Source organism: Hemitrygon akajei, chromosome 5 (assembly GCF_048418815.1).
Source record: "Hemitrygon akajei chromosome 5, sHemAka1.3, whole genome shotgun sequence".
Taxonomy (NCBI): Eukaryota; Metazoa; Chordata; class Chondrichthyes; order Myliobatiformes; family Dasyatidae; genus Hemitrygon; species Hemitrygon akajei.
In genome coordinates, this window is record NC_133128.1 from 161267209 (window position 1) to 161287036 (window position 19828).

Here is a 19828-nt window from a genome sequence, read left to right on the forward strand (position 1 = left end):
CTCTCTTCCAGTTCTTCCACCTTGCAAAGAAATCCATTATTTACCCAGTATAGAATTTCCAGATCATTCAAATCCTTGAATTGATTCTGAAATTTCTTCTTCAGTGACTGTAGGTGTAAGCAGTCCTCTTGCAAATCACCATCTGTGAAAGAAAGTGGCATACTTTCCATGCAGGAAAACTTTGAGGACATTCTTTTTCCAATGTTTTTGTCATTCAGGGGGCATTGGGAATGGACCCAAATGCAAGACACAGACACTGAAGTACTAGGAACAGGACGGGACAAAACGAAAGGACGGGACAGGTCGCAGACTAGGCTAGGGAAGCAGGACCAGGACGAGGGACTGAGAACAAGGAGCCTGGTGTGGACTCCAAGCCCGAGACTGGACAAGGACCCAGAACCTGGGTGTTGACTCGGGCTCGGACCCCAAACCAGGCAAAGACGTGACGAGGATTGGGGTCTTGAGGCTTGCATAACTCGGACTCTGAAGCTTGGAGGCAGACTAGGAACTGTACATCAACATAGAGCCAGGACACCTCCTTCGACAAGCCGGGACTCATTTTTAACAAGACACTAACATGAGAGTGGACAGTACACAGACATAGAGCCAGGACTTATCCTTCGACAAACTGGGACTCATCTTTCACTCCACACCAAGGTGGGGCAGGTCCATCCATTGGGTAACAGCAGAATGGCCTGACTTACCCAACAGAGGCAAAGACAAGACAAGACAGATTCCCCCCCCCCCCCCCCCCCCACAGGGCAACAGCAGAACTGCCTGACTTACCCCACAGAGGAGAGGACAAGACAAGACAAATCATCCCACAGGGCAACAGCAGAACAGCCTGACTTGCCTCACAGGGCAAGGACAGGAAGAGACAAACACCAAAGAACAACAGACAGTTCCATCTCTGCATTGGGGTTGCTCCAAGTCACAGTCATGGCCAGCAGCCTTGGCTGGCTACAGAAACAACCAGATCCCTACCTAGCTCAGAGTGGCTGACGGCCACCCAGCTGGCCCGGGAAACAGCTGAATCCATACCACAATGACAGCTCCAACTACTGACGGCAAGGCTCCAAGAAGCAATGGTTCTCCAACACAGCCTAAAGATGGCAAGTGGCCATTCTAGCTTTCCACCAGCCATTTGCTCCCAGGGAATCTTAACTTGACAATACCCCCTCCCCTACACTCAATCCCAGGGCCACTTATATTCCCAGCCCCAAGATGAGCATCAGGTGCTTATGAATAAGTCCAACAAAAACAAGGGACAGCCGGAGGACCCGGAGTCCGGAGTCTGCGGACCGGACCATGAACTGGAATGCGGACTTCGGACTGGACCATGACAATTTTACTTATATATTTCCAACCTTCTGATAAAAGTGGACACTGCACTTTTTGCCTGGTTTAAATTGAAATTCTCACCCAACAGTTTCACATTTAGAATATTCATTTTTGTCACACCCTTCAGCTTGGTACGCCACATCTTCAAGTAAAAGTTCAATCTTGTTTCCCAAATTCTTGTTGACCTTGAGCAAAAATTCAACCACGGTGCCAAAAAGATCAAATAAACTTTTTAAGCAGGAGCCTTTTGACAGCCAACATACTTCAGTGTGACAAAGCAACCATTCAAACTCTTCATCGTTATCTTGGCTTAACTAGCAAAATATTCTGTGATTTAATGGATGAGCTTTAATTTTGTTGATAGTAGATAATACAAGAGTCATGCTTGTTAAAAAAAAGTCAATGGCTGAGGTTTTTGGCTGCAAGATGTTGACAACGAATTACACAATGGATTGCAAACAAACGTGGAATTTCTTTTTCATAAATGCCACAAAACTAGCATGGCGGTCTGTCATATAAAGTGCTGCATCTATTGTTCAAGAAATCATGTTCTTACTTTGATCTTTAATATACATTTCGAGCTCGTTGTAGATCGATTCTCTATTGATATTTGTTTTTAACTTCTTACAAAAGAGAATCTTTTCATAAACTTTTCCATTTTTGATAAGGAATACATGTGTGGATTGGGAAACTTTTAAAAACCAATATAAGGCAACTAAAAAAAGTCATTAAGAAGGTAAAGGTGGAATACAAAAGTAACCTGGCCAGCAATATTGAAGAGGGTACCATAAGTTTCTTCAGATATAGATAAAGTGTAAAAGAGAGGTGATAGTGAATATTGGACTGCTGGAAAATAAGCAATGGGGTCAAGGAAATAGCAGGTGAACTAAATAATTATTTTGCATCAGTTTCCACTGTGGAAGACATGAGCAGTATGGTAGAAGTTCCAAGTGTCAGGGGACATGAAGAGTGTGAAGTTACTATTACTAGAGAGAAGGATCTTGAGAAACAGAAGGGTCTGAAGGTAGATAAGTCACCTGGACAAGATAGTGTACATGCCAGGGTTCTGAAAGAGGTGGTTAAAAAGACTGGGGAGGTATTAGTAATGATCTTCCAAGAATCACTAGCTTTTGGAATGGTCTGGAAGACTGGGAAATTGCGAATGTCACTTCACTCGTCAAGAATGGAGAGAGGAGAGCAACATGAGAGCAATGTCTCGTTACCTCGCATGGTTGACTCATCCAGTTCTATCCCAAATTCTGTTTTCTGTAGTTTTGTGCGTAGTTGATACTCAATGTCTTCACTCATTTCGTCAATATGACGAGCTACAGAGTTATTACTCAGAAGAATTGATTTTAAAATGCTGGTATCCATCTTGAGAACAGTGGTAAGCACTTCAGTTACAGCAGGCATTATTGATCTTTCACCAATTGTATGAGATTTTCCACACTTTGCTATCATTTTGGGATAGTTACAAAAAGCAATGACCATTATCAAAGTCATTTTTAGCTTGCTTGGCAAATGACTCAAGCGTGCAATGCTTTGTCATCTTCTGGAACTGAATAATACCATAAGTAGCCTTTTCAGGTTGTCTTTTACAGAAGTATTGATGCACTTTCTGTAGTTTCTCTTTCTTTGCAGGATTAGAATTCAAGGCTTCATTGCATCCAGACTCATAGAGATTGTGCCGTATGTATTTATGCATCATTAGCGGGGCTAAATTAAAATTAAAAAATCGATACAAACTGGGAATGTCTATTGGATGTTGATAACAGCAGCGAGTTGATGTGGATGGAACCATGGTAGCGGCACGCAAAGGAACGGTGAGGCGAAATTGAATACAAACACAACAGTGGAAGTTACTTTGACAAGGATTCAGATTGGAATCTGAATGTTAGCCGGGGTAGAGATGGTGTTTGGCAAGCTACCTATATACTATTCCAGTTAGTATGATTGACCAATCACGTAACGTCTCATAACCCCAAAGATGGTTCTTGACTGCACATATGATGCTGAGGTCACTTTGAACACCTCAAGAGGAATCCTCAGGGTCAGCAGGTTCACTGTTTCACTGTTTCGCTCCGGCCAATGCTGTGTTGTTGTGCGACCTGTTTTCTGTAGACCTGTAGAGCAAGTTGAGAGGTGTACCTGACTTACCAACAGTTAAATTGCATGAACTCATTCCGTGCTTCGAGTCAAGGGGAACTGTTGGACACTGGATGCATCCCCAATAGTGTCGGTTTGGTTGGTAAAGTTGAATGAGATTGCTGAATTTCAGAAGCTTTGTGTCGATGTGTGCTCATTGCCTGCAGAGCTATGGTTCTTCCTGTATTCCAGTACCTCAACATGTTATTTTGGAAGTGCCTGCTCTACAGTCAGTTGGGTCTCATGCCTCGAGTTAGAGTGCCGCTTACTGCTTCCCCCCAAGAATCTTGAATGACTCCTGATGATTTCTATTTCCCCTAATACCCCCTTAGGACATGTACCACCTCCCTTGGAAATCACTGCTTTACCTTCTCACTAATGTTTGTTGTATTATAACCCTTCACTTTTGCTTTTATGCTGTCCTTGAATTCCATTGTAAGTCACAGTTGCCTCATCCTCCCTTCAGAATACTACTACTTCTTTGGGATGTATCTTTCCTGTACCTTCCAAATTTGCCCCAGAAACATCAGGCATTGTTGTTCTGTCATCATCCCCAGTAGTGTCCCTTTCCAAACAACTTTGGCCAGCTCCTCTCTCATGACTCTGTTATTCCCTTTTACTCCACTGTAATACTGATGTATTCAATTTTAGCTTCTCTTTCTCAAACTGCAGGGTGAATTCAATTGTTATGATCACTGCCTCCTAAAGTTTCCTGTATCTTAAGCTTGTTAATCAAATCTGGGTAATAACATACTCAATCCAGAATTGCTGTTCCCCTGGAGGGATCATCAACAAACTGGTCTAAAAAGCCATATTGTAGGCATTCTACAAAATCCCTCTCTTGGGACCAACCAGGTTTTCCCGATCTACCTGCATAATGAAATATCCCATGATTATTGCAACATTTTTTATCCCTTTTATATGCCTTTTCTATCTCCAATTGTAATTTATATCCCACATCCTGGCTGCTGTTCAGGGACCTCGATATAACTCACATCAGGGTCTTTTTACCCTTGTGGTTACTTAACTCTACTCACAAGGATCCCACATCTTCTGATCCTATGTCACATCTTTCTAAGGATTTGATTTCATTTTTGACCAATGTGATGTGTATCCTTGGATGTTAAGCTCCCAGCTATGATCTTTCAGCTGTGACATGGAGATGCCCACAACATCATACCTGCCAATCTCCTTATTCTGTATACTGCCCACATTCACATATAACACCTTCAGTCCTGTATTCATCACCCTTACTGATTCTGGCCCCCTGTTACATTTCAACTCATCCTACTGACTGCAAATTCATTCCATGATCTGCCTGTACTTTCCTCACCGCATCTAGTTGTAGACCAACTGCCCCATCTTCAGCCCTATTAGTCCAGTTCCCAACCCCCTGACAAACTAATTTAAACCTTCTCCTTCTTCCGCCTTTTACCTCTTCCACCTATCACTTCCCAGCGTCTTACTTTATCTTCCCTCCCCAACCCAATCAGCTTTACCCTCACCTGGTTTCACCTATCACCTACTCACTTTTGTTTCTTCCCCTCTCCCACTTTTTATTCTGTCTTCTTCCCAGTCTTGATGAAAAATCTCAGCCTGATATGTTGACTGTTTATCCCCCTCTATAGATGCTGCCTAACTTGCTAAGATTCTCTTTGGCTGTCTTTGATTCTCTCGCCTGAAGGTTTGCTTTGGGAATAAAAATTTTGGTACTTCCCAGTTACAGTTTAGTGTGGTTCAGTTTTAGTCAGTCACAATGTTCTCACTCTCCGTGCATCTATTGAAAACCTCTGAAATGCCACTACCATAATTGCTTCCATTACTACACCTCGTGCCCTGTTACACACCCTCCACTCTGTAAAAAAAATTTGCCTTGCACAATTCCCTTAAACTTCATCTGCTTCATCTTACATGCATATCCTCTAGAATTTGATGTTTCTACTCTGATAAAAAGAGACTAAGCGTTAAACTTGTCTATGCCTCTCATTATTTTATAAACTGCTTCCGAGAAGAAAACCCACATTTAAAACAACCCAAGTTCCTCGTGTCACACACACACAAAGTGCTGGAGGAACTTGGAAAGTCAGGCAGCATCTATTGAGAGTAATAAAGAGTGAATATTTTGGGTCTAGACTCTTCAGTGGGACTGGAAAGGAAGGAGGGGGAAAGCCCCTCATGTCTCCAAGTTTATCCAACCTCTCTGTCTAGCTCAGATTCTCTAATCCAGGCAGCATCCTGGTAAGCCTCTTCTGTATTATTCTCATAGCCTCCACTTCCTTCTTGTAATGGTGTTAACAGACATGCACATCATAATCCAATTGCGGCCTAACCAAAATTTTATATCAATATTCTGGTTCAAAGAATTTTTTGGAAGCTTTATTTCTGAATGAAGGAACACTGGACCTGAGTAATCACTGGACACAAACAAATATTGTGGTGGAATATTCAATTGAATTGATTAGTACAATCCAGCAAATATTCTTGAAGCTTGGCATCATCCGGAACATCTTCCATCATCTTAAATCTATAGCCTCAAGGCAACCATAAGGGTGCAGATCGTAGAAAAAATTATGGCTCCAAGACATTCAGAGCTGCAGTGTTCAGTGTCTGATAGCTGTTGAGAAATAAAATATTTGATGGCCAAGACCTCATATATGGAATAAAGCCCATGTCCTAAGAGGAGGCTGTGAATTAAACCCTTATGTATGCTTTTGATTCATGGACAACCAAAGCAGAGGTATCACTAATGTGGCAGATAAAGTGACCCAAAATCAGTGGCCTACGTCATCAGCTGTGAGATTCTAAACCAGTGGTAATGGTATTTCTGCTGGGTTTTTTTTCCATTGTCAGCTGTACCAAGACACAGTGAAAAGCTTGTCCAACATACTGTTCATACATCTCCTGCCCAATGAGAGAGGGAAGAAGAGTGATTGTCCAGGATGGGTGGACTCTTTGAATATGCTGGCTGCATTACTGAAGCAGTGAGAAATATAGACAGAATCCATAGAGGGGGTGCTGTTTTCTGTGATATGCTGAGTATGTCACAACTCTCTGCAGTTTCTTGCAATCACTTGCAGAGCTGTTGTCATGTCAAGCTGTTCTGCATTTAGATAGAATTGAACTGAATTGAATTGACTTTATTTCTTACATCCTTCACATACATGAGGAGTAAAAACCTTTACGTTATGTCTCTGTCTAAATGTGCAATGTTCAATCATAGTAATTTATAATAAATAGAACAGTCAATGTAATATAGAGTACACTTGTCAGTGGGAGTTCATCAGTCTGATGGCCTGGTGGAAGAAGCTGTCCCGGAGTCTGTTGGTCCTGGCTTTTATGCTGCGGTACCGTTTCCCAGATGGTAGCAGCTGAAATAGATTGTGGTTGGGATGACTTGGGTCCCCAATGATCCTAGGGGCCCTTTTTACATACCTGTCCTTGTAAACGTCCTGAATCATGGGAAGTTCACAACTACAGATGTGCTAGGTGGTCTGCACCACTCTCTGCAGAGCTCTGCCATTAAGGGAGATACAGTTCCCATACCAGGCAGTGATGCAGCCAGTCAGAATGCTCTCAATTGATCCCCTGTAGAAAGTTCTTTGGATTTGGAGGCCAATACCAAACTTTCTCAACCCTCTGAGGTGGAAGAGGCACTGTTGTGCCTTTTTCACCACACAGCTGGTGTGCACAGACCATGTGAGGTCCTCAGTGATGTGGATGCCAAGGAACTTGAAGCTGTTTACTCTCTCAACCCCAGATCCATTGACGTCAATAGGGATTAGTCCATCTCCATTCCTCCTGTAATCCACAACCAGCTCCTTTGTTTTTGCGACATTGAGGGAGAGGTTGTTTTCTTGATGCCACTGTGTCAGAGAGATGATTTCTTCCCTGTAGGCCACCTCGTTATTGTCATTAAGTCCAATCAATGTAGTGTCGTTGGCAAATTTAATTCACAGATTAGAGCTGTGGGTGGCGATACAGTCATGGGTATACAGGGAGTAAAGGAGGGGACTCAGTACACAGCCCTGAGGGGCTCCTGTATTGAGAGTCAGAGGGTTGGAGGTGAGGGAGTCCACTCTTACAACCTGTTGGCGATCTGACAAAAAGTCCAGGATCCAGCTGCACAAGGCAGGGTCAAGGCCGAGGTCTCTGAGCTTCTTTTTGAGCCTGGATGAAACTATGGTGCTGAATGCTGAATTGTAGTCCAAGAACAGCATTCTCACATTAGCATCCTTCTTCTCCTGATGTGTAAGGATGGTATGTAGAGCAGTGGCTGTTGCGTCATCTGTTGATCGGTTGTGTCAGTAGGCGAATTGTAGGGGGTCCAGTTTGGGTGGTAGAAAGCTGTAGATGTAGTCCTTGACCAGTCTCTCAAAGCATTTGCTTATTATTGAGGTGAGGGTGACAGGACGCTCACCACACAGGGCACTACCTGGGCCTTTTTTGGTGGATAATTTGAGGCAGGAAGCACTCTACGCTGGGAGAGGGAGAGATTGAAAATGTCAGTAAACACACCTGCAAATTGTGCTGCGCACATCCTGAGTACTCACCCTGGGATGCCGTCCAGTCCTACAACCTTGCGACTGTCTACTCATTGGAAACATCTGCGTCCCTCAGCCTCAGAGATGACCAGGTTGCAGGCCGTAGCGGTGGCTTTCCTTGGAAGCTCAGAGTTAGCGACGTCGAACCTAACATAAAAGCTATTGAGTTCATCTGGGAGAGAGGCCACGATGTTTGCGGCACCACTATGTTTGGCTTTGAAGTCTGCGATGATATGCAGCCCTCGCCACAAGTCACGTGTGCTATTTGTTGTGAATCTTGACTCAATCTTCTTCCTATATTGTTGTTTCACAGCCTTGATAGCTTTGCGCAGATCGTCGCCGTTTTCTTGAGCTCTTGTTGAGCTCCAGCAATGTAAGCTTGATGTCACGCTGTAGTGCTGTTCGCACGGAACTATAAAATTTGACAGGGATATGCCAAATTTCTTTAGTTTGCTGAGGCATTGATGAGCTCCTGTGGGTAAGCCATGTCACTTGCATATCTTTAAATAGTCACTCAGCTCTGAGCACTGATACATCAAGAGATTACCAAATCCTGAGGAAATAATGTGAGGATATTCTCCTGGAAAATGTATAACATTCACATTGATTTGTGGGTACCTCTGGTCTGCAACCATTAAAATGGAGGAGTATTCAGAAGTCATTGAGAATCTTGTTAACTTTTGTCAGTGGTATACGTCATCTCCAAACCCATCACCTTTAAATCATGAACATCCACCTGCAACAGATCTCTCTGAATAATCTATTAGGAATTATTCAGGAGTTATGGAATTATGTGAACGTAGCAGATATTAATTAAAATGGGAACCAATCTTCCGGACACCTGTTTACAATTTAACCTCAACTTTTACCTTAAGGCTAGTGAGGGATGTTCAGAGATTCTGTCTTATTGAAACTGCAAGAGAAGAAAAAGATGAATGTTCATGTTAATTGGTGATTGTTGAACATTTCAGAGTGAGGTCAGGGAAGGCATTAGATAACCATCTTCTGTATTAGCACATTATTAAAGGTGAATCCCTGCCACTTAATGAGCAATTCAGGCTGGTCCATTTTACCCTGATGAAAGGTCTCAGCCTGAAATGTTTATTGCTTTTCATTGATGCTGCCTGACCTGCTGAGTTCCTCTGGCATTTTGTACATGTACTCTGGATTTCCAACATCTGCAGAAATTATCACTTAACACAAGAGATTCTGCAGATGCTGGAATTCTTGAGTACACACATATCTGATTTAATTTACAAAAACAACAGCTGATTCTTTCGCCTCTTGCTCCTACTAAAACTACTACATAGAACTAATCTGCAAATAAAAAGCAAACCAGTGACGTTTAATAGTCCAGGAGCTATGCTTCCCAAATATGCATGGGATAATTTAGAATAAGGAAATAAAGTCAATAGCTTTTGACTAGATATATGGGGATTATTGCTGTTGGAAAATAGCACTGAATAAATTCAGTAAAAGTAGCAAACATCACATATAACTCTTGAATGTGAAGCCTTCATTCAGTCCAGAAACAAATTCATCCTCCTCTTGGAAACATTCTTTGAAATGAAGCAAAAGCTGTTCGGGCTTGGTATACAGAATTCCTGGGAAAAATAAATTGTTAAGAACTCTGTGCTACGGAATTATTTAGATGCAATTTAAAACTAAAGGGTCTAAACTATTCCTGACCATCACAGAAGTCTAGTATCTGCTCTCTGAGTTGGTACCTTTGTGTGTTTTTTTCTACAGCCATCTAATCAGTTGGACTAACCTTCAGTTATTTGCAGATTTTGAAAGATATCAGTTTAATTGCCTACTTAACCCTCTTACTTTACATGGGAATCAGGCTGCTGAACTGAGGTTACTCTGAAAAGTTTGGCTTCCTAATGCAGAACAGCATCCAGAGGTGCAGGTCTAGAACGGCTATAATCCGCTGCATGAAATACACAACATAATTCAGCATGGCCATTACGAACAATAGCAAGGTTTATTGCTCATCCATAAATCGTTTTCAACTGGGTTGCTTAAAAAGCCATTTCAGAGCAGTTAACAGGGAACCACATCAGTGGATCTGGAGTTAATAGAGGACAGAATAGGCAAGCATGGCAAATTTCCTTCCTTGAACATTACTGTAATCAGAACTAACTGCTTGTAACTCATCTGAATTAACATATGCTTATTTAGCCAGCTGCCAGTCTGAAGCCTGTACTTCGCTGTGATTCAGAGCACAGGAGGCAATGCATGTTGTTTGCTGGAAAACTTTCCTGCCTTCCGGGCAATATTTGACCTCTTGTAATATGCTCAGTGCTGCCATGTTCATGTTTATTAATTTATGTTAGCATAAATCAATAATCAGGGGCTCGGGAGAGCGCTGAGTAGCAGCTGAGAAGCTGAGGTGAGTGTGCTTTAAAAGGAGCGCAGAGGGCAACTGAAGGGTTAAACCGAGTGTTGATTACAGTAGTTGATTAGAGGGAGTGAGTACGAGATAATTGGCAGGGACAAATAAAAGGAGGGTAACTGAAGAGGAGTGGCCAGTGGGGGGGGGAGGAGGAGGAGGAGGAGGAGGAGGAGGAGGAGGAGGAGGAGGAGGAGGAGGAGGAGGAGGGGGAGGAGGGGGAGGAGGGGGAGGAGGGGGAGGAGGAGGAGGAGGAGGAGGAGGAGGAGGGGGAGGAGGAGGAGGAGGAGGGGGAGGAGGAGGAGGAGGGGGGGGGGAGGAGGAGGAGGAGGGGGGGAGGGGGAGGAGGAGGAGGAGGGGGGGAGGAGGAGGAGGAGGGGGGGAGGGGGAGGAGGAGGAGGGGGGGAGGGGGAGGAGGAGGAGGAGGGGGGGAGGGGGAGGGGGAGGGGAGGAGGGGCAGCGGCGGCTTTGGTGGTGCATGTGTGAATGTGGTTTGGAACTTGTTGAGGGAAAGCGAGTGGGGAAGAAGTGGGAATTGCTGGGAGGGGGTTGCTTGGGTCTGGTAATGGCAGACAAGGCAAGAGGAGGGGCTGAGGGAAAGAGAGTGGAGAAGGAGCGGGATAGGGATTTGGGATCAGAGGTAGGCAGATGGGGAGAAATAAAGGGAATAAGGAGATAGTGAGGGGATGGATGAATGAAAACCGAGACAAAGGGAATAAAAGAATAAGAAATGACAATGGAGAGAGTTCTGAAAGTGAGGAAGATGAACAAGTTCAGAGAGGAGGTGTTGTCATAATTAGGTTTAATGAGAAGGCGCAAGGACGCATGAAGAAAATTAACCCGTTTGTGCTAACAACAACTCTGGCAATTAAAATAGGGGACATAGTATTTGCAAAAGTCCTTAATGATGGCAATCTATTGGTAAGATGTGCGAATGAGGAACAACTTGAGAAAGCACTCAAGCTAAAAGAGACAGGAAAATGCAAGGTGGAATATACAAGGAGGGTGGGAACACGAAATGGTGGTTGTAATGGAGTGATCACGGGTGTACCAATGAGTATCAACATGGAGGAGTTGAAGAGGAATATCAAAGGGGGGAAAGTAATTAATGTTCTAAGACTGAAAACAACAAAGGAGAGAATGAAAAAGGAAAGTGAAACAGTATTGATTGAATTTGAAGAAGAAAGAGTTCCAAGGAAAGTGTTCCTGGGTTTCATGAGTTACCCAGTAAGGGTATATGAACCAAAGCCATTGAGGTTCTATAATTGTCAAAGGTTTGGACACATAGCTAAAAACTGTAAAAGGCAGAGGAGATGTGCTAGATGTGGAGATGATCATGAATATGGAAAGTGCGGAACAGGAGTGCAACCAAAATTTTGTAATTGTGGAGGAGCTCATAATGTGGCGTATAGTGGGTGTGAGGTTATGAGACGGGAGAATAAAATTCAAGAAATAAGAGTGAAAAGAAAGATCACTTATGCAGAAGCTTATGTCAAGAGAACAGAATAATGCTCCTAATGACCAGAGAGCAATAGGGATGCAAGAGATGCAGAGAAGAGTAAATGACAGGACTTATGTGGAAAAAAAAGCTCTAGTAACATTCATTCCAGGAGTCATTAATAGTACGGCAGAGGTAAAGTCAAAAAGTGACAAAATTCAGCTGGTGGTCAAAGCAGCAGTAAACCATTTAGGGTTAGTAGGACTGACATGGGAAGAAGTGAGGGAGAACCTCACTAATCAGTCAAGCCAGGAAGTGTCATAGGTTGGTTAGTACTCATTATGGTGATTCTTTTGCAATGGAATGCAAGGAGTTTACTGGCCAATGGCCAGGAATTTAAGGAATTTATTAAGGAAAGGGTTGTAAAACCGGATGTAGTGTGTAGATAGATAGATAGATAGATACTTTATTCATCCCCATGGGGAAATTCAACTTTTTTTCCAATGTCCCATACACTTGTTGTAGCAAAACTAATTACATACAATACTTAACTCAGTAAAAAATATGATATGCATCTAAATCACTATCTCAAAAAGCATTAATAATAGCTTTTTAAAAAGTTCTTAAGTCCTGGCGGTATTCAGGAAACTTGGTTGAAACCAGCTTTAGACTTTGTGGTACATGGGTATACAATGATAAGGAAAGATAGAAATCTAGGGGGAGGAGGGGGTTGTGCTATGTTAATCAAGCAAGGTATACCGTATAGAGTACTGGAAAAAGGAGACGATCAGGAATACATAGTGGTGGAAATATGGGAGAGAGGGGAGGGAGTGGTTATAATTAACTACTACAATCCATGTAAAAGATTGGATTTGGACAGCCTACTAAGGATACAAGGACAAAATAGACATAAAGTAGTGTGGTGTGCAGATTTCAATGCTCACAGCACAATATGGGGGGGATCCGATTACAGATGCAAATGGAAAGGTAATTGAAGATTTGATGGAAGAAAGGGATTTGGTATGTATGAATGATGGTAGAGGAACAAGGATAAACATAACAACAGGAACTGAGTCGGTATGAGATATTACGTTAGTGTCTAATGTCTTGGCTGGCATCAGTAACTGTGGAGTTTGGACTGCTTCAACAGTAGGCAGTGATCACTACCCAGTTTTATGTTCAGTGGGTGAAAGAGTTGAAATAAGACCAGGTGGGGGAGTCCCAAAGTGGGTGTTTGGAAAAGCAGATTGGGGTAAATTCCAGAGGTTAAGTGAAGAAGCATTGACAAAGATTGACATTTCTGGAGATATAGATGATTTAAACAGTCAGGTGACTTCAGCAATTATTATGGCAGCAGAAGGATCTATACCCCGGAGTAAAAATAGGATGAATAGAAAAATAGTGCCATGGTGGACAGAGGAATGTTGTCAGGCTGTAAAAAACAGAAATAGAGCATTCAGGCTAGTTAAAAGAACCCATAATATGCAGCATTTGATTCAATATAAGAAGGCACAGGCAGTGGTGAGAAGAACTATACGTCAAGCTAAAAGGGCAAGTTGGAGGAGTTTTTGCAACAAAATAGGAAGAACAACGCCTGTGGGAGAGGTATGGGGAATGATTAAGAGGATGGGGGGAGATAGAAGGGATTGGGAGTATCCAGTAACTATATCTGAGGAAGAAACAGCGGTCTCCAGCAGGGATAAGGCTGAGATCATGGCCAAGTCATTTGTAAAGATAAATAGTTCAGAAAATTTGTCTGAAGAAGGGAGAAGGAGAAGGGAGAGAACAATGAGTCAATACCCAGGTGTGTTAAACAGGAAGATAGAAACTGATGATATAATTGATGAACCATTTACTTTGGCAGAAATGGTGAGAGCAATAAAGAGATCAAGACCAACCTCACCAGGGAAAGATCTAATATCCTCTGTTATGCTAAAAAATCTAGGAGAAGGAACGCTCTTGAAGTTACTGCATTTTTATAACAGAGTGTGGGAGGAGGGAAGATTACCAAGTGCATGGAAAGAAGCAGTAGTAATTCCAATAAGGAAACCTGGCAAGGATCCATCAAAACCCACTAGCTACAGGCCAATAGCACTAACAGCAAATATATGGAAGGTAATGGAAAGGATGATAACTGAAAGGTTATCATATGATCTTGAGAAGAGAGGAATGCTGCCAAGTTATCAGAGTGGTTTTAGGAAGGGATGGAATTCCATGGACTCAGTGATAAGGTTAGAGACTGAAATAAGAAACACCCAGGCAAATAAAGAATCAGTAGCTGCAGTGTTTTTTGACATTGAAAAAGCCTATGATATGATGTGGAAGGAAGGATTATTAATTAAACTGCACAAGATGGGGGTTGGGGGGAGAGTTTTTAATTGGATTAAAGATTTTTTGTTTGGTAGAAAAATTCAAGTTCGGATTGGATCAGAATTATCAAAACAGTACATAGTGGGAAATGGCACACCTCAGGGTAGTGTGATTAGCCCGTTACTTTTCATCATTATGATCAATGATGTCTTCACAAAGGTACCAGTGGATATAGGTAGGTCACTGTTTGCGGATGATGGGGCCTTGTGGAAAAGAGGCAGGAACACGGAGCATATAATCAGGAAACTACAAGGAGCAATTGATGAAGTGGTAGAGTGGGGTTATGATTGGGGATGTAGATTTTCGGTGGAAAAAACTCAAACTGTATTTTTCACTAGGAAAAGAATTGAGGTAGGGAAGAAGTTAAGGATGTATGGGATTGAATTAGAAAGGGTTGGATCATTTAAATTTCTGGGAGTTATATTTGATTCACGATTAACATGGGCAGACCATATCAGGAAAGTTGAGGAGAAATGTAAAAAAGTAATAAACGTGATGAGATGTTTGACTGGTAGGGAATGGGGAGCAAGTTGTTCAGCATTAAAGAGAATGTATGTGGCTTTAGTAAGATCTGTGTTGGATTATGGAAGTGTAGCATATGGATCAGCAGCTAGGTCTCTTATAAGGAAACTGGATGTGATTCAGGCTCAGGTTTTGAGAGTGTGCAGTGGGGCTTTTAAAACATCACCAGTATCAGCCCTGCAGGTAGAAATGAGAATAATGCCTTTGGAATTAAGAAGGATGCAATTGATGGCAAACTACTGGGTTAATTTGCAGGGACACAATGATTCTCACCCTGCTAAAGGAGTGTTGCAGGAGTCCTGGGAAAATGGGAGGTTTCAGAGGGAAAACTTTAGTCGGGTAGGGAATGATATTGCTAAAGAATGTGGAGTGTTTGATCTAAGGATAAGTCCTTCAGTAGTTTATCCGGTTGTAGCTCCATGGAAGCTTGTATGGCCTGACGTAGACTGGCATTTGTTAGAGGTAAAAGGAAAGGAAAGTATAAAACTGATTTGGTAAGTGCATTTAACTGTTATGTGGTGGAAAAGTATAGTGATTATACTCAGTTCTATACAGATGGTGCTAAGGAACCTGAGACAGGAGTGACAGGGTTTGGGGTGGCTATACCAGCAAAAGTAATTTCAATCAGCAGAAGAACATCTGTTAAGTTAGCGGTGTATACAGTGGAGATGATGGCAGTGTTGGTTGTGTTGCGTTGGGTGGAGAAAACTAAACTAGTCAAAGCGTTGATATGCTCAGATTCATCTTCAGTACTAGCAAGTTTAAGGTCTTCTCACTCAACAGCCGGCAAGATGTACTTCATGAAGTCCTTCAGTCAGTCACAAGAGTTGCAAATCAGCGAGGTCAGGTTAAATTTCTATGGGTTCCAGCTCATGTAGGGGTGAAGGGCAATGAAAGGGTGGATGAGTTGGCAAAGTGGGCAATAAAGAAAGAAAATATAGAAATGCACATTAGTATCAGTAAAGCAAAGGTTAAGTGTGTAATATGGGAAAAAATTAACCAAATGTGGCAAGAAAGATGGGACAGGGAGGGGAAAGGCAGGCATTTATATCAAATACAAAAAAGTGTTGCAGGTACTAGGGTAGGAAGTAGATACAGAAGAGAGGAAATTGTGTGGACTAGGTTAAGGCTGGGGCACTGTGCACTAAACCAAACATTGAAATTGATAGGGAAACACCAGACAGGACTGTGTGAGGAATGTCAGGAAGAGGAGTCAGTAGAACATGTAATTCTGAGTTGCAGGAAGTATGGGATACAGAGAGAGATGATGAGAATTAATCCAAGGAAATTGGGGGTGCAGGAATTCACATTAAAAGGGTTGCTGGGCATGGGTGAGAGAACACAGGTCAGGGTATTTTTAGCTTTCTTAAGGGGTACAGGGGCTTTTTATAGGATATGATGGATAAACAGAAATAGGATACTAGGATGGGGAGGATAAAGTGTAGGTTAGGGTATGTGTGTGTGTACGATTGGGTGAAGGGATTTAGAATGTGAGTCCATCGCATACTCCAGAACAGAAGGTGGCGGTAATGCACCATTAAGCTGGGTGCCAACCGCCGTAAAACAAGAAGGGGGGGGGGAGGGAGGGAGAGAGGGAGAGGGAGAGGGAGAGGGAGGGAGAGGGAGAGGGAGGGAGAGGGAGAGGGAGAGGGAGAGGGAGAGAGAGAGAGAGAGAGAGAGAGAGAGAGAGAAACTTTGAGACTTTGGTGAGCAGAGGCTGAGGACCAGCTTGCTCCTAGTGAGGTATGGCTGGGTAAGTTCTGTTAATTAATTTAATTAACTTAGGAGTAGGTAATGAAGGCAGCAGTTAGGGCAGTGGAGTGCTCTGTATGCAGTATGTGGGAAGTCAGGGACAGCACAATTGTCCCTGATGACTACACCTGTAAAAGGTGCATCCAGCTGCAGCTCCTGACAAACTGAGTTAGGGAACTGGAGCTGGAGCTGGATAAACTTCGGATCATTTGTGAGGCAGAGGCAGAAATAGACAAGAGTTTCAGGAAGATAGTCACCCCTAAAAGTCAGGAGGGAGGTAGCTGGGTGACTGTCAGGAGAGGGAAGGGGAATAGACAGGAAGAGCAGAGGACCCCTGTGGCCATTCCCATCAACAAAAAGTATACCTACCAGGGACAAGTTGTACTGGTCATGTCTCTGGCACCAAGACTGGACCCTCAGCTCAGAAAGGAAGGAGGGAAAAGAGGAGAACAGTAGTGATAGGGGATTTGACAGTTAGGGGGACAGATAAGAGATTCTGTGGGAGAGATTGAGAATCTCAGATGGTCTGTTGCCTCCCTGGTGCCAGGGTCCGCAATATCTCGGATAGAGTTCTTGGTATTCTCAGGAGGGAGGGTGAGCAGCCAGATGTCATGGTCCATGTAGGGACCAATGATGTGGATAGGAAGGAGGAGGAGGTCCTATAAAGAGAGTTTAGGGAGTTGGGTGCAAAGTTGGACCAAGTTGGACAGGACCTCCAGGGTTGCAATCTCAGGATTGCTACCCGTGCCACATGCTAGTGAGGCTAGAAATAGGAAGGTAATGCAGCTAAATATGTGTCTAAGGAGTTGGTGCTGGAGAGATGGTTTCATGTTTCTGGACAATTGGGCTTTGTTCCAGGGAAGGTAGGAGCTGTTCTGACGGGACAGTTTGCACCTGAACTGGAGGGGGACTTGCGGGTAGATTTGCTAGTGCTGCTCTGGGGAGTTTAAAATAGATTTTCAGGGGGAGGGGAACCAGAGTGTTAGTGAGGTGGAGGAGGATGAAGGTCATGCGAGGACTGCATGTATAGACAGAAATCAAAGGTTTGTACATGATAGAAATGTTCTCAGGTGCATCTATTTCAATGCAAGGAGTATTATAGGTAAGGCAGATGAGTTTAGGGTGTGGGATTATGTCATTATTGCTATTAGTGAGGCTTGGTTACAGGAGGGGCAGGACTGGCATTTTAATTTTCCAGGGTTTCGTTGTTTCAGATGTGATAGAGAGGGGAGGGATGAAAGGGGGTGGAGTGGCATTACTAGTCAGGGAAAATATCACAGCTGTGTGTAGACAGGACAGCCTCAGAGGGCTTGTCTACAGAGGCCATATGGGTGGAGCTGAGGAACAAGAAAGGTGTGACCACACTAATAGGGTTGTACTATAGACCCGCCCAATAGTCAGAGAATTGGAGGAGCAAATCTGTAGAGAGATAGCAGACCAATGTAAGAAACAGAAAGTTGTAATAGTAGGGTATTTTAATTTTCCACATATTGACTGGGAATCCCACACTGTGAAAGGGCTAGATGGCTTGGAGTTTATCAAATGTGTTCAGGAAAGTTTTCTAAATCAGTATATAGAGGTACCTACAAGAAAGGATGCAACACTGATCTCCTATTAGGGACAGACAGGTCAGGTGACAGAAGTATGTGTAGGTGAACATTTTGGGTCCAGTGACCATAATGTCATTAATTTAAAGTTAATTATGGATAAGGGTAGGTCTGGTCCTCGAGTTGAGGTTCTAAATTGGAGAAGGGCCAATTTTGTTGAAATGAGAAAGGATCTAGGAAGTGTGGACCGGGATAAATTGTTTTCTCGCAAGAATGTGTTCAGTAAGTAGAAGGCCTTGAAAGGGGAAATTTTGAGAGTGCAGAGTTTGCATGTTCCTGCCAGGATTAAAGGCAAAGTTAACAGGCACAGGGAACTTCGGGTTTCAAGGGATATTGGCGATCTGGTTAAGAAAAAGAGACGTGTATAGCAGGGAAAGGCAATAAGGAACAAATGAGGTACTTGAAGAGTATAGAAAATGTAAGAAAATACCAAAGGAGGCAAAAAGAAGACATGAGGTTGCTTTGTCAGATAATGTGAAAGTAAACCCGAAGGGTTTCTACAAGTATATTAAGAGTAAAAGGATAGTAAGGGACAAAATTGATCCCCTAGAAGATCAGAGTGGTCGTCTATGTGTGGAGCCTCATGAGATGGGGGAGATCTTGAACAGTTTTTTTGCATCAGTATTTACTCAGGAAACTGGCATAGCATATATGGAAGGAAGGGAAATGAGCAGTAGTGTCATGGAACATACAGAGATTAAAGAGGAGGAGTCGCTTGCTGCCTTACAGCAAATAAAGGTAGATAAATCCCCTGGGCCTGACATGATATTTCCTCAGACCTTGAGAGAGACTAACGTAGAAATTGCAAAGACTAACTGGCAGAAATATTTAAAATGTCCTTGGCCACGGGTGAAGTGCTAGAGGATTGGAGGGTAGCACTTGTTGTTCCGTTGTTTAAAAAAGGCTCCAAAAGTAAACCAGGTAATTTCAGGCCGGTGAGCCTGACATCAGTAGTAGGTAAATTATTGGAAGGTGTTCTGAGAGATTGGATATACAAGTATTTGGACAGGCAAGGGCTGATTAAGGATAGTCAGCATGACTTTGTGTGTGGTAGATCATGTTTAATGAATCTTGTAGTTTTTTGAGGAGGTTACCAAGTAAGTAGATGAAGGAAAGGCTGTGGATGTTGTATACTTGGACTTTAGTAAAGCATTTGACAAAGTCCCACATGGGTCCCTTCAGAAGGTTCAGACACTAGATATACAGGGAGAGGTTGTAAACTGGGTTTGAAATTGGCTGTGTGGGAGAAGACAGAGTGGTAGTGGATGATTGCTTCACTAGAGGCCTGTGACTAGTGGTGTGCCTTGGGGATCTGTGCTGGGACCATTGTTGTTTGTTGTCTATATCAATGATCTAGATGATAATGTGGTAAATTGGATCAGCAAATTTGCTAATGACACTAAGATTGGAGGCATTGTGAGCAGCGAGGAAGGCTTTCAAAGCTTGCAGAGGGATCTGGACCAACTGGAAAAATGGGCCAGAAAATGGCAGGTTGAATTTAATGCAGACAAGTGTCAGGTGTTGCATTTTGGAAGGACAAATCAAAGCAGTACACATACAGTAAATGGTAGGGCACTTGAGGAGTGCGGAGGAGCAAGGGGATCTGGGAGTTCAGATACATAATTCCCTGAAAGCAGCACTACAGGTAGACAGGGTTGTAAAGAAGGCTTTTGGCATCCTGGCATCATAAGTCAAAGTATTGAGTATAGGGATTTGG